The sequence below is a fragment of the Polyodon spathula genome, chromosome 9, assembly GCF_017654505.1.
Source record: "Polyodon spathula isolate WHYD16114869_AA chromosome 9, ASM1765450v1, whole genome shotgun sequence".
Taxonomy (NCBI): Eukaryota; Metazoa; Chordata; class Actinopteri; order Acipenseriformes; family Polyodontidae; genus Polyodon; species Polyodon spathula.
In genome coordinates this window covers 2,564,577-2,581,453 of record NC_054542.1, presented here as the reverse complement: position 1 = coordinate 2,581,453, position 16,877 = coordinate 2,564,577, and positions in this window count along the sequence as shown.

Here is a 16,877-nt window from a genome sequence, read left to right as displayed (position 1 = left end):
AGCAGATGCACAGCTAAGCCATCATATAATTACAATATATATAAACAATAAACAAATAAATAAATCATAATACAAACACAAAATAACACAGGGGCGGAGGGGGAGACCCCGTTCTAAAAATAAACACTGTACAGGGCTGCTCACCCTGTTACACAGTGTAGCACGATAGCTGTAGCAATTGCTTATAAATCTCCTCTTTCTCTCATCCATTCTCCACTTACGAACACACAACCCCAAGTGAGTGAAAACATGCTGCTTTTATGCAGCTGTACCAAGACTTGATTGCTAATCAACCATACAATTGGAGTCTTGGTACAACTGCATGTGAATTTACTTAGTGCAATTCCCTGAGCTCACATATTACATTTTACCTGCACGTGAAGTGCTGTGCAATCCTCGTGCCTGAATACAAATATACATTTTAAACACTCGTGCCATAACCCATATCCTGTGACCAACTACAATACACCAACATTAACACACCACATGCAACATATAACACAGAAATACACACAGGGGTGGGGCAACATTGCCACACACAGTCATTAAATGTATTTATCTAAATGCTAGAAGTCTCAAAAACAAAATTTTAGAACTTTAAGCCACTGCACTAACAAGTAACTATGATGTGATAGGTGTTACAGAAACTAAGTTATCCAAGAGTGATGGAGTCAAATATAATATTAGTGGGTATACACTGTATAGGAAAGACAGGCAGGACAGAAAAGACAGTGGGGTAGTCCTATACATCAAAACAGTCTTGAAGCCCAGGTGCTAAATCTGAAAGAAAAAACAATGCAGAATCAATATGGGTCAGAATAATGGACAAAAATTCAAAGGGCATAATAATAGGGGTATGCAATGGACCACCAAATTCAGAAACTGAGCAAAGTAATCTGTTATACAATGACACTAGAAATGCGTGTAGCAAAGAACAAGCCATACTAATGGGGGATTTCAACTTCCCCCATACAAAATGTGAAAACCCAGTGGGGAGCACGGAGGACGTAATTGAAATGGTAGAAATAACAATGACTGCTTCCTAACGCAATTAGTCAATGCAACGACTGGGGGAGTGTGGGAGGGTAGTGGGTGGAGCTTTTGGGAAGGACCAGAAATGACAGCACACAGGAGCCGGAAATGGAAATTAGTCCTTAGAGCCCTGTACCATCAATGGTATCAGGGCAGGGTTTTATTTTACAAAAACAATAAAAATAGAACAGTCCAGTATTGCAAAAAATAAACAAGAAAACAACCTGGAATACCAGCAATGGTAAACTCAGGTTTGAAATAAAAAGATTAAACAAAAATGTCACGGTTATAAAATAAACAAAGGAAGCACCGGGTTTCGTTGTGGTACTGCAGTGGGTTTCCTCTCACCGCTTCTTAGCTCCCTTTCACAGATTAATGGCCAGTCCTCAGTTCCTCGCTCCGGTAATCCAACAGTGTCCAAGATTTCCAAGCTTCTGTGAATAACAGCAGCGAATGAAAGCAACACAACAAGCACAGCATGTGTTTTCAGTTCAGCCCAGAGAGCACGAATGGCAAAAACCATACTGCTTAAATACTGCCAAGTCCCACCCCTGCAATCAGCACGCTGCCCCACGTCAGCCAATCAACGAGAACAGCACAGCTGATTGCAACGATGGGACCCGACGGCCGCATGGTTCTACCTTGGGCCAAGATGGCTGCCTGACCCGGAACTTCCTGCATGGTCAGAGTTCAGCCTCCTGATCCAATCACGGTCAACCCTACACAGCGCTGCCGGTGGTCGGGAGGGCAAATTACGACAGGGACTCCTTCCAGTCCTGTCACAGGGAGTCTATTATTTTTGTCTCAATAATAAAGACAAAACAACTAAAACAGAGGTTAGAGAACCATTGGCAAACTCATTGGTCTCATTTGAAGTGCTGGTTAAAACCCCACAAGTAACAATTAAAGCTAAGGTTTACAATTTTAAAAAGGCAAACTATGAAGGAATGAAACAGAGCCTAGCAGAAGTAGATTGGAGTAAAATAGAGAAAACATCCACAGAAAAAGGCTATTTTTAAAAAAGTACTACAAGAGGCCCAAAAAAATTACATCCCAAAAGTAAACAAACAAAATCTAAACAAAATGGTCCAAATGGTTTAATAGATCAATTAAAAAAATATTCAGAGAAAAAAAGCACTTTACAGAGGTTTTAAAAGGGACCAAGAACAGCATATACAGAAAGAGTACTTGGAACTGTAAATGCAAGTTAAAAAGGAAGTTAGAAAGACCAAGAGATAAATTGAAATGAGCATTGCCAAGAGGACTAAAACCAATTTCAAAACGTTTTTCCAATATTATAACAGCAAAACAACATTCAAGGAAGAAGTTAAATGTTACAAATGGCAAAATCATAGATGAAGAGAAAAAAATAGCAAATATATTAAATGATTACTTTTTCACAAGTTTTCACAAAGGAGGATACGGACAACCTGCCCCACATGTCGATCTGTTCCTATCCAGTTTTAAATAACTTTAGCATAACAGGGGCAGAAGTGTTAAAGTGACTAGGAGCTCTTAAAATAAACAAATCCCCTGGGCAGGATGAGATCCTCCCAATAGTACTCAAAGAAATAAAATAAGTTATTTACAAGCCACAAGATCATGCAACAGTCTCTTGAGACAGGGGTTGTATCGACAGACTGGAAAATTGCAAACTTAATACCGATCCACAAAAAAGGAGACAAAATCAAACCAGGTAACGACAGACCAATAAGCCTGACTTCTATTATATGTAAACTTATGGAAACTATAATAAGATCCAAAACAGTAAATCACCTATATGGTAACAGTATCCTGGGAGACAGTCAACATGGTTTTAGGAAAGGGAGAGCATGTCTAACTAACCTGCTTAATTTTTTTGAGGATATATCGAAAGTGAATAATTGCAAAGCATATGACATGGTTTATTTAGATTTCCAAAAAGCTTTCGACAAAATCCTGCATAAAAGATTAATTCTGAAACTGAATGCAGTAGGGATTCAAGGAAATGCATGCACATGAATTAGGGAGTGGTTAAAATGTAGAAAACAGAAAGTACTGATTAGAGGAGAAGTCTCAAAATGGAGTGAGGTAACCAGTGGAGGGATCAGTATTTGGCCCTCTGCTTTTCCTAATCTACATTAATGACTTAGATTCTGGTATAGTAAGCAAACTTGTTAAGTTTGTAGACGACACAAAAATAGGAGGCGTGGTTGTAGTAGGAGGAAAATATGTTGTATGAAATGACTGATGACTCTGATCGGTAGCAGTTCAAGAAGTTTATTACAGTGCGCGCAAGGGAAGAGAAGTAGTTAGATGAACACACAACAGCAGTAACACGAACACACTCTCTCTTAGTTTTAAGATGAGGTGACCTAATACTTATATGTTCAGCATAGCAACATTGAGCAGCCGAATAGGTCAACAATATCATAGAACAGTCTCGAAATCCTCTCTATAAAGGAGTTGTTTTTTTGCTCAAAGCCCAGGGAAACAACTCCACTCTCTCAGATAAAAACGGCAATCTTGAACACATTATTTTCCTAATCTTTTGCAGGCGCAGCTGCATCAAAAATGAAACAAAGTCACTCTGCGCTAAAACATTTTGAGCAATAGCGAAGCAGTCAAAACAGTATATGAGAAGCGAAGCAGTCTATGAAAGGCAAAACAGTCATCTTGGAAACATCAGACGATCCTCCCTAACCCTGTGCCTACCTGAGTGTTGGCTGCCTTTTCATGGCCAAAACACTGTTGCAGCAGCGAAGGTCATTCAAAATTATCTGGACAGCATTCAGAACTGGGCAGACACATGGCAAATTACATTTAATATAGAAAAGTGTAAGGTACTGCATGCAGGCAATAAAAATGTACATTATAAATACCAAATAGGAGATACTGAAATTGAAGAAGGAATCTATGAAATAGATCTAGGAGTTTATGTTGACCCAGAAATGTCTTCATGTAGATGCTTGTGTGTGTGTGTGTGTGTGTGTATATATATATATATATATATATATATATATATATATATATATATATATATATATATATATATATATATATATATATATATATATATATATATAGTGTGAAAAGTGTTGAATTTAAATGAAGGGAAGTAATGTTAAACCTGTACAATGCATTGATAAGACCTCATCGAGAGCATTGTGCTCAGTTCTGGTCACCTCGCTACAAAAAGGATATTCCTGCTCTAGAAGGAGTTCAAAGAAGAGTGATAAGAATTATCTCAGATTTAAAAGGCTTGTCATATGCAGACAGGCTAATAATTTATTTATTTAGTCTTGAACAAAGAAGACTAGCATAAGCATTCTAAATTCTAAAATGTATTGACAATGTCAACCCAGGGGACTCTTCAACCTGAAAAAAGAAACAAGGACCAGGGATATCAAATGGAGATTAGAAAAAGGGGTATTCAGAACAGAAAATTGGAGGCACTTTTTTTACACAGAGAATTGTGGGAGTCTGGAACCAACTCCCAAGTGTTGTTGAAGCTGACACCCTGGGATCCTTCAAGAAGCTGCTTGAGGAGATTCTGGGATCAAAAAGCTACTAAAACCAAACGAGCAAGATGGGCCAAATGGCCTCCTCTCGTTTGTAAACTTTCTTATGTTCTTAATCTCTTCATTGCTGAAATGCTTTCATGCATTGCGTTAATAGAATATTTGTTGTACCTTTAAATAGAAAAAGGTAAATCCCAAAACATAATGCCGAGGTTTCAACTCTCACCAGGATCTCAGTGGCTTAGACAGTCAAAGTCACCTATTTGTGCTACTCATATACAAGAAACACCTTTAAACTGTTTCTTAACCTCTGTCTTTGTATTATTATTTGTTAATTTGCTTGAAAATCCAATACATGTGGCTCTCAACCTAGGTTTCAGTTCCTGCTAGTCAGCTGCATTTGTCACTCAAGTTTCAAGTTTCACAAATGAATATGCAGCAGCTAAACATTTCAAGAGTAATCATTAATATCTTCAACAATTTTCTTTCTTTCTTTTGTTCTTTCTTTTTTTCTTACTACCTCCAGTTTCATCTTTCAAATGTTCAAAAGTTTGTGTCTCTTGTTGTGACACTTGATCTCGATTAATTCTGAGTAGTAAATTAAAGACAGAGTTGTTATGTAAACATGTAAAAGTCTGAAATGTTTTTGCAGTGACTTGAAAGCATGTGATGAAGTCCTAGATCCGGCCTTTATTTTCACCAGCCTTTATTTTTATCATGACTAATCGTTTAATTTATAATCCCTTTATGTCTGAAAGAAAGAAAGAAAGATCCCCCTCACATGGAGGGGACTATTAGACTGTGTTGACACCTGCTCTCTCTTGTAGAATTTTCTATTTTTGCAAAAAAACAAAAACTAGAATATTTGGTCCCTACTGTCACTGTCACTGTTACATGTCACTAGTAGTGCATACACACTATTTGTATAGTTAATAGTGTGGCAGTGTTTCAGTGAGAGCTTTAGTTCAGCTACAAAAAGATTCTTAAGGCCATCTGTGGGCTCTGGAAACAAATCTAATTAGCAATGAATATAACAGCAAAAGATAGGGCACGAAGCAACACAGACCTTCATGAAGATGGTGGGAAACTTTTGTACCTCATGTAACAAGGTACTTGACCACAAAAAGAAGTCAACTGTTGATGATTATCTGAATTCCATTTAACATACAAATTGCAAGTCCAGTATTTCCAATACACACCGTCAGAACTTCTGTTAAAATGGCACAAGACTGTGACAATGGCCATGGATAGACAAACAGTGGCTGAAGAAAGAAACAAGGGTTTCATATTTAATCGCAAGTTCAAAGCGAAGCTTTGTTCCGTTACTCATATGTGAAAGGTCAGAGAAAAACTATCAGGACCTTGCTTGTTCTCCCTATGTTGCAGGTCCTGAAAATGTCATTCTAATTATATATGGAAATGCAGAAGCTTTTTGTATATGGTGTAGTAACATGAATGCTCAAAAAGGAAGGGGGCAGCGACTATATTAGATATTATCCGATTACTTTGGATGACTTAACAGTTTAGTGAAATTATTATTTATTTGTTTTAAATCATTACTTTCCAGTTTGTTTTGTGGTATGTGATGGCAGCACTCTTACATTGTGCCTTGGTCAAAGAAACAAAAAAAAAAAAGAGTCTGTCAGTCTGTAGCAGGGAGAGATCTGTGCTGACTCTGCTGGTGAGTTCACAGGGCTGCAGGAAGAGGGCGGCAGTCGTCCAACAACCGCCTGTGAGTCATGGCAGTGCCACGGCGAGGTGGGAAAGTGGGTGTTTGGACTTTTCCCCTCTCTGAATGGCTGAGAGGTGCGTCTTGGGAGATTGTTGGTCCTATAAAATAATGCCCTGCTGTTTCCTCAAATCTGCCTTTGTAGACACACTGTGTGTGCGGAAGCACTGGTCAAGGACGGAGAGACCAGCTGGGAACAACGAACAAGCCAGAGAGTGACACCGGGGAACCTTGGGCAGACCCCGAACTATTGTTTAGAGCCAGAGTAAGACGGTGATCCGGGTCGTGCGGGTAGCGGCGACCGGGATAACGCTGCCGAGTGCACTGTTTTATTTTCCCTTGTTCTTTTCGCCTTCTGTTCTCTATATTATTTTGAGCACCTGCGAGTGCGCCCACAGTTCATTCAACTTTCCAGTTTTGGTATTTCTATGGTGCTGTTTATCATTGTTGATAGGCAGCCCACGGACAACAGTGCCCTCTGCGGGTAAAAGAGTAAAACTGCTGAAAATAAAACTGGGCACCTGGGCGGTGTTCCAAGTACAACTGTTCTGTCTCGTGTGTCAGTGAATTACCCACCACCCTTCCACACAGTCATTCAGTGTCTCCTGTCTCTGTTTCCAAACTATTTCTATGGGCTATCTTGATGTGGATACATTTTAAAATTATAACATTTTGGTGAACAACAAAAGTTTCTAAAAATACCATGTTACGTATTTGTACAACAATTCTCCAAGCCTAGTACACATTTGTATAACAGTGCATTTGTAAAATTTGCTAATGATAATTTTAGTCCCAGTGCACTACTAAAACTTATTCTGCTAAGCAAATGTTATTATTACTAATGTGATTATAGTCATATGTTTCTTCTTCTTTGATTTCCATAAAATATGGCCAAGTAACATGTTTTTTCTGTTTTTTTCTTCAGATTTTAGTAATGTGATTTAATAAATATATATATATATATATATATATATATATATATATATATATATATATATATATATATATATATATATATATATAAAATTTAAAGTGTGACTTACTTTGTCTTATGTATTAATACTCAGTAACACTGTTTTTTCAAAGTCTTTGCTGCAGAATTTGACAAGTTCTTTGCAGAAAACACACTTTTCTCTTTGCAGATTTTAGGAAATTTTACTGCAGATATCCATGGGGACTATCTAATACATTAATATTAATAGTCTCTTAAAACCAGTGAGCAAAAACACTGGAAGTGTTTGACTTGTACCCACAAGATGGCCCCACAACCTACTGCAAACTAGTATAGAGATGTGCTGAAAGAACACAGCTTGTCTTTCTAATTATATATATATATATATATATATATATATATATATATATATATATATATATATATATATATATATACACACACACACATACACACATACATACAGTACTGTGCAAAAGTTTTAGGCAGGTGTGAAAAAATACTGTAAAGTAAGAATGCTTTCAAAAATAGACATGTTAATAGTTTATATTTATCAATTAACTAAATACAAAGTGAGTGAACAGAAGAAAAATCTAAATCAAATCCATATTTGGTGTGACCACCCTTTGCCTTCAAAACAGTATCAATTCTTCTAGGTACACTTGCACAAAGTCAGGGATTTTGTAGGCATATAGTCAGGTGTATGATTAAACAATTATAACAAACAGGTGCTAATAATCATCAATTCCATTTGTAGGTTGGAACACAATCATTAACTGAAACAGAAAAGGTTGTGTAGGAGGAATAAAACTGGGTCAGGAACAGCCAAACTCAGCTAACAAGGTGAGGTTGTTGAAGACAGTTTATTGTCAAAAGTCATACACCATGGCAAGACTGAGCACAGCCACAAGACACAAGGTAGTTATACTGCATCAGCAAGGTCTCTCTCAGGCAGAAATTTCAAAGCAGACAGGGGTTTCCAGATGTGCTGTCCAAGCTCTTTTGAAGAAGCACAAAGAAACGGGCAACGTTGAGGACCGTAGACGCAGTGGTCGGCCAAGGAAACTTACTGCAAAAGATGAAAGACACATCATGCTTACTTTCCTTTGCAATCGGAAGAAGTCCAGCAATGCCATCAGCTCAGAATTGGCAGAAAACAGTGGCACCCTGGTACACCCATCTACCGTCCAGAAAAGTCTGGTCAGAAGTGGCCTTCATGGAAGATTTGCGGCCAAAAAGCCATAAGGCCAAGCGACTCAACTATGCACGAAAACACAGGAACTGGGGTGCAGAAAAATGGCAGCAGGTGCTCTGGACTGATGAGTCAAAATTTGAAATATTTGGCTGTAGCAGAAGGCAGTTTGTTCGCCGAAGGGCTGGAGAGCGGTACACAAATGAGTGTCTGCAGGCAACAGTGAAGTATGGTGGAGGTTCCTTGCAAGTTTGGGGCTGTATTTCTGCAAATGGAGTTGGGGATTTGGTCAGAATTAATGGTCTCTTCAATGCTGAGAAGTACAGGCAGATACTTATCCATTATGCAATACCATCAGGGAGGAATCTGACTGGCCCCAAATTTATTCTGCAGCATGACAACAACCCCAAACATACAACGAAAGTCATTAAGAACTATCTTCATTGTAAAGAAGAACAAGGAGTCCTGGAAGTGATGGTATGGCCCCCACAGAGCCCTGATCTCAACATCATTGAGTCTGTCTGGGATTACAAGAGAGTGAAGCAACTGAGGCTGCCTATATCCACAGAAGAACTGTGGTTAGATATTTGGGCCAACCTACCTGCCGAGTACCTTCAAAAACTGTGTGCAAGTGTACCTAGAAGAATTGATGCTGTTTTGAAGGCAAAGGGTGGTCACACCAAATATTGATTTGATGTAGATTTTTCTTCTGTTCACTCACTTTGCTTTTTGTTAATTGATAAATATAAATATATATATATATATATATATATATATATATATATATATATATAACATGTCTATTTTTGAAAGCATTCTTACTTTATAGCATTTTTTCACACCTGCCTAAAACTTTTGCACAGTACTGTATATATATATATATCTCCACATGCAGTAGAAGGTATTTGTTAAATTGATAATTACAAGGAACCCTTTGTAGCATTACCATTGTAGAAGACAATGGGCTTATTGTTAAAACATGGTATACGTTTTGGAAACTTGGTAAATGTTTAGAAAATACTTAGGGGGTTTTATATTTGTTATCAGTTAGATTATGGGAACCAATTTCTGAGGACTTGATGTTGAGTTATGTGCAGAGAGCAATCTGCCTGTTATAAACTACAGCGTGCAATCAATAAAAGCCTCGGTTATTGGGGGCTGAATACATGATTTGTACTGCAATCATGCCGTCTGGATATACACAGTTTATGTAAGGTGACCATATTTTCAAAGCTGAAAACGGGAAACATTGTCAAATAATTGATAAAACTAATTAAACCATTTAAATATCACTATTTTTATTTATTTACTTATTTTAAAGCAGTTAACTAACTTCAGTTCACTCCTGGGTGAATAATTTCTGGCTAATTAGTTTAAATAGCCATATTGTGTTCTACGTATTGCATACATTTATATCTAGTTCAGTAATAATGTTGGTGTAGTTTAATCTGCTGGATTCGGATGCTTGCAACCCCAGTGCTCTGTCTGGGCTAAATACCACCAGAACTGAACAGCTACACAATTACCCTATTACACACAATTGTAGGTTCATATTGAATGAATGGCAGACGGGAGAATGCAAGGAAATTATTTACTTCTTTAACCAGGAATTCAAAATATATTTTATAAGAGAGACCTTGGCAAGAAGCCAGCAATACAGAAACAAATCACACAGATTAACATGAACATTTAAAAAAAAGTTAAACTAATTAATCAATACATTCCCTTGGATTAGTTACAACTTCAAAATTAATTCAAACAAATACATTTCAGAAATAAAACTTCCAACCTGATAATTAAAATCTTTTAATGATATAAAATCAGATTAAGTGTTTTTGAAGGTTGTTCCATGACTAAGGGGCAGAATAACTGAAAGCATCCCCCCAAACAGTACATATTTTTGTAATTGAAGACTGTAATATTGACAGGGATCTAAGCTGCTAAATATTAGTGCTGGTGGTTACCAGATCATCAAGAGAAGATAACTAATCTAAAAAGTATACCTGCTTCAGCCTGCATGAAGAAAGTGAGGTTCACCCCATTTGCCTGTACAGCTCACAATGAGGAGTTAAAGATCTAGAATTGGTTACTAATCTAAGAGCCCCATGACAGATAGTCTAGTATCCTCAGACTAGATGCAGCTGCATGCATGTAATGAATCTCTAATCAAGCGCTGAAAGTGTGACATACAAGGCAGCCAAGCAGAACTGCCACTACAAACAATTCACAGGCAGTTGAAAAGAGTGATTGTGGCTCTTCTAGGTGTGCACAAAACAGTTGACAGCATTAGGTTGCAGCCATTTACAGCGAGGCCATATTTATAGAAGACCCAAGTCTATATATAAACAGTTAATTGGTATCTCTGCTCCTAGTTTGTGTTTTTTTTTTTTTTTTTTTTTTTTTTTAAAAATGACATACAAAATGCATTTGGGCCTGCTAAATTTCAACTAGCTTAGATTTACTACAACAGAATTGGCTTGCAGCAAGGTGTATCTGCTGCCATTACCTGCTGCCCGTTGTGCGTGAAAAACAAAAAAAAAAAAAAAAAAAAAAAAAAAAACGTTTCCTCCAAATGTTCACATGTGGTCTGCTTCAGTGGTTAGAAAGCTGCTTTGCTCCCACGCAAAAAATCATTTCAGCGATTAAAGCTGATCCTTACCTGGTAGGTACTGTATACCCAAACGAACACTGCAATTAGTTCCACACTGGAGATATCAAATATAGCACTAGCATTTTTTAATCTGTCAAAGCTAGAGACTCAATTGTCAGGTTGTCATGGTTTCCTTTTAAAGCAAGTGCAACAGGATTTTTTTCTATGGAAAAAAGCCTCATACAGATTAACAGACAACCTCACCCAGAAATACAAGTATGCCTGGTTTCACAAGCTCCAATTAGCATCTTGAAGCTGTAACATAACACAAGGTTAGTGCTGATCTGGCTCTGTAAAAACCAGCTGGCAGAGACAGAACTGTCTTCAAGACAGTACATAAAACAAATCTTGTAGAACCCAATATCATTAAATACACGGTTGTCCCTCCTTATAAAGGTGGCCCTTTATACCCATTTTCCCCCCATAGTGCCTTTACAGAAGCTTTTGGGCTCTTCTTAATTTATGAAAACAAATGGATGAATAAATGCATATTTCCCACAACAAAATAATTTAAAAAACACACAAGATAGTTGTGTTGCTAAAGTTGTACTATTGAAACACATAGACCTCTATGCCAAAAGTAGATACAAATTATGTATTATTCATAGGATTTCATAGCTGCACTGTACTTACCCTTTGGCAATACAATATTCCCTCAGTTTAGCCGAGCAGTTTCTAAAACCAGTAGATACCTATTTATGCTGTATAGTTGTCCACGCCCAACACTTCAGGTGCTTCAGGATTAATGGAAGGAAAAACAACGTGCTGAAGACATAGATACATTGCATGCAAACAGGCAGTGTTTCAACCACATGGAAAGTGTTAAGTGTGCACCTTGTAGTATGAGCTGGAAATGCACCTTAAAGGAATGACAAATATTTACCACATAGTTTTTTTTTTCCCCTGAAAACAATCCAGAATAAAATGGAAAAAAAATTGTGTTACTTCAAGGTTTTGACAAAGTCAGGTAATTTATGATTTAAATAAAAAATAAATGTAATTCAGTTTCTCCCTTAATACTATAATTGTACCAGTTTGTTTATATATATCTATCTATCTATATATATATATATATATATATATATATATATATATATATATATATATATATATCACATTGGTTGCACATGGAGAACATGGACAATAAAGCTTCAAAGAAAGTATTTTTTTTTTTTTTTTTTTTTTTTTAACAGTAGCTCTACAGCAACAAAGGATCCAAAAGAAAAGAATTACAAACAAACAAAATACAAATGGTCCTTCGTAATCTTGCCACAACATCCATAGGCTCCTGTTCACTCACCATACCTCCCTTCCAATGAGACACTTACACATTTATCAAGCATTTCACCACTGTGTACAGATGATCCAAACCCCCTCCTGAACACAGAAAACTAACCCTTTTATAAAGGCTCTCCTGTTGTAGCCCAGACAGGCCACAGGTGCTGGCCAAACGAGGCAATTACTAATTAATAAGCCAACCTATGTCCTCTACTAGCAGCACCTGTTGCCTATCATTCAATTAACTCCTCAAACTCATGTCAGCCAGCCAAGGATCATTCCAGCTCTCCCTTGCTGTGTGGACCGGCTTAGTTTCAGCCTGCCACAAGCACCTCCTGCTGGTTGTTCTGTGAGCTGGCTCACAATATATATAAAAACAGGGGTGTAGTAAAGCACGAGGCCAGAGGCACAACGTACACCATGGAGTGTTTATTGTGCTTATAAAATGGGTTACTAGTTTTTAGAAATAAAGACACAGTTTTATTTAAAAATGAATATATGTTTTTTTTTTTTTTTTTTTTTTTTTTTCCTAAATATATTACTACGCTAAAGAAAATAGTTCCAATAAATGTAATAGTTCCAGTGAATTTAATAGATAAACAAATTATTTTTAATAATAAATTCAATAAATTCAAATAAATTATCAGAATATTTTCAGTATTTGTCTCTTGAAGTTGACTGCAGTAGGGAATGCACAGTATGGAGACAGAAGTAGAGAAATCATAACCTCACTTCCCAGCAAACAGCACAGCATAGATACATCTGTTTGAATTCCATAGAATCTGTGATGATCCTTTAAATATTTATCTTATTAGCCATGCTAATGCCTGAGATAATGATAAACATTAGATACAAATGCATGCATGTGCGCGAGTTTCATATGCTTAAGCAGAAAATTATTTGAATTGCTCCGAAGGCCAAATTTGAATGAAAATGGCTCAGTTTTGCGATGAGCATGACAGTCTTGTAATGCACTGAATGTTTCAATTACATGCGTTCAGCTAAGTGCCCTGTCTTCAGTAACATTGGCAAAGGGCCGCAGTGCTCAAGCACTCAATCTGTAAAATATCCCTGTAGTTGCATTCTGCAAAGGCTCCCTTTCCTTTTCATGCCACTCACCCGGTAATTCCACACTCTGGTAGAAGAACACAGTTGTCTTATTTTTTGTATTGTTATTTCTTTCTCATTGTTATCAGAAGCTTGTGGAGTTGCCTGGTGGATCGGAGGACAAGAATACCTACCAACACCAGCTGATTTTGGTGTTTCTGGATGCTTGAGTACCCTACTACTGACAGGCTGTTGTAATGCAAATAGCAATGCAATGAAGGGAGGATTTTTTTTATCAGGACTGAACTACATATGTGTTTAGAACGGAGAGACTACTTTTTGATCGGAAAGTAAATAGCAGCCTAATGTTTCAGTCTAAAAGAACGGTCGAGATAGCAGCTTGCTGTAGCTTTTATTTTTTAAACATGTATTTTAAAACAGTGAAGCAGCTACCACAATCGTTCTTTTGAATTCCTGTCCTATAATCATTATATCAGGCCTATTGTAGATGTGGATGGAATTTTATGTTGCCGTTGGGTGTTTTTCATAGTGGTACCTTTGGAAAGCTCCTGCCATTCAGTGTTTGTGTGAGTGCTGGAGGGATGCGCGCCAAGTTAAGGCTTGCTTTTTAAAAGCGTTATTTTGTGTCTCGCAAAACTGGTTTTGTGCTTGGCACATACCTTCGAATATACTAGGATCACACATATTGTTGGCCACTCCCCCCATATTGCGCTATGCATACATTTTATTTCTGCACAGCGCAGAATGGATTGTGATGCGCAAAAGGACGTTTCGAATATGGCAACTTGGTACAGTTTCGGCACAACGGCCATTTGCTACACGCATACCCCTCTGCGTTTAGAAAACATAACATCCCTACATTAAGATTATTCTCTGAAAATCAATCATATCGTACTGCAATGGCTACATTTGTTTAAAGGCCATGGGGGCAGGTTAATGTTTACAGTCTGGTGTACCAGCTGTGCTTGGTTCACCAGGAGGTGATGACTGAAACAGAACATGATATAAAAAGGAAATCTAAACACCAACTAGAAGTTGCAAGCAACTTTAATGCTTCCTGGCGTTCACAGCAGAACAGGATATGGTTTCAGACTTATGAAAATGGAAATCATACAAACATTTTGCTAATTGGATAAATGATTAGTATTTTATAAATGTTGATTATTAATTGCGATAACTACTTGTGATTAGTTGCGAGAGTGCATTGCGCACTGTGGAACTTTCAGCTGAATATTATAAAATACCACGGCTGTCAAATTTCTGTACAGCCCGAGATCAGAGTAATGTTATGAAAAATTGGCAAATAATATAAAAAATGTAAATTTTACACTCTTAAAATATATATATATATATATATATATATATATATATATATATATATATATATATATATATATATATATATATATATGTCTATATAGGACTACTGTTAGATGTCATAACAGTATTAAGCAGTATATGTTGCAGGGTAAGGCAATATAATTTATCAGAAATTATGAGTTGTCTTGGTCGTAAGTGGCCTCTTGTGGTGAGATTTTCAAAAGCAGTCTTTGTTCACCAAAGACTGCATTCTAAATTTCACCACAAGAGTGTAAACTTGCACCACCCCTTAGTTAGTATTTTATACAGGGTTAAAGTAGGTTTAAGAGCTAAAGTTAATATTCCCCAATATAAAAGTAGTATTCCTGAATTGCTTTTATATAACATTTACCAGGAACAGTATATAATACCAAATTAGTCGTGGTTTTTAAGAAATTACTTCAGTTAAATGCTTAATAAAAAAAAGTATTTCACAAGTCAGTCACCAGACATATAAAACAAAGAGCAGGGAGACAGAATTATGACAGGTTTGAGAGACGGGCTTAATAAACTGGATTATTCCAGGATTTGTTTCCAAAGCACGTCTCCGTCACTGGCTGTCACTTTCATGAAACAATCCACACAACACACAGGCTGTGCTGAATTCCGTCTGCAACAGCTCTCACGAACAGCAACAATTCAACCCGCAACTCGTTCTCTCACTTTATGTCAACAATTAAGCCACCTGCATTCTCAGCAGGATATTTTAGTGAAACAAACAAAACAGCTGCATCATATCAAGCCCACACATGGAAAGGAGGGGAAATTATCAATATTATCATTGCACAGCCCCTATTCTACTAAGTGTCCACTTTTTTTTCAAAATTTTCCTTAAATCCAAGATGGTTGTCACACCATGTGACCAAAGGCCGCCATATTAACCACGGCCCAATGTCCCATAGTTCTCTACATCCATGCCAAATTACGTGCGTTTTGGTCCAGCTGTTTAAAAGTTAGGCATTTGTAAAATAAATAAATAAATAATACAAATAAAAATCTTTGCAATAACAATAGGCTTTCTGGCCATTCTGGCCTGGAAGCCCAATAAGAATACAATAGTTAAGATACCGGCTTTGGAGACCTGTGGCTATGAAGCCTGCATGTATTCATATTTTGTATTTGTTTATTTATTTTTATTTAATTAAGCCGCAACTGGATAAAAACAGAAACTAATGTGAACAGAAAATTGTGTTAAATATATAACATGAGTCTTGTTAAAAAATAGCCCATATACTCACACATATATGCACACATACTGGGACTGCAGTGGATTGGTTTGAACTGCAGGCTAAAATCACATCAAAGTTGTTTAGTTGTTTGCCACCAGAGGGCAGTGTATTCACAAATTTTGACAATTCCTCACAATTGAACAAGCGATTCATCCCATATATGGATGACTATAGACTAAGGAAATACATTTTCTTTTGGCAGCACTGAAACCTGCAGCCCTCGCTATTTATCAAATTTCTTAACAAATTCTGTATCCCCCTCACAATGTAATCAAAACATGAGTTTAAACTCATGTTTTGATTACATCGTGAGGGGATACAGAATTCTATGGCTTCTCAATAGCTATGGAATACTGTACCCCCACCCATGTAGAATATTGGTGGGACCTCAGTGTTTAATTGAATTAAACACATACCTTACTGTGGCAAAGTGGTTTGTAGTGCTCCGGTGTATAGGTGAGTTGAGGTGCTCCAACAAAGGACAAACACGAAGTCTACCGGTCAGGTTTCTTTTAATGCCCTTTTTAAACCGGGTTTCAAATAATAAAGCTGGCTCTACCCAGCAATGGGTATTGCCAGTGAAAACTGGACCCAAAATAATAAAGCTGGTTCTACCCAGCAATGGGTATTACCAGCTACAAAACAAAGGGGTTGCAGTCCCGAAATAATAAACACAAAAACACGTCTCCAAACTGGGTGCTCTGGTGCAGGTGCGGTGCTCTGAGTGCTGGTGCTCGTGCGCGTTCAAGTCCGGGCTTCTTGCTGCAGCTCCAGCTTCGTATCAGCCGTCTGGTAAAACAAACACAATACTCCTCAATGAACCCACACTTCATTCAAGATTCCGTCCTTGTCTCCTCCCATTAACCACAACAAAGGAGCCGATTACGG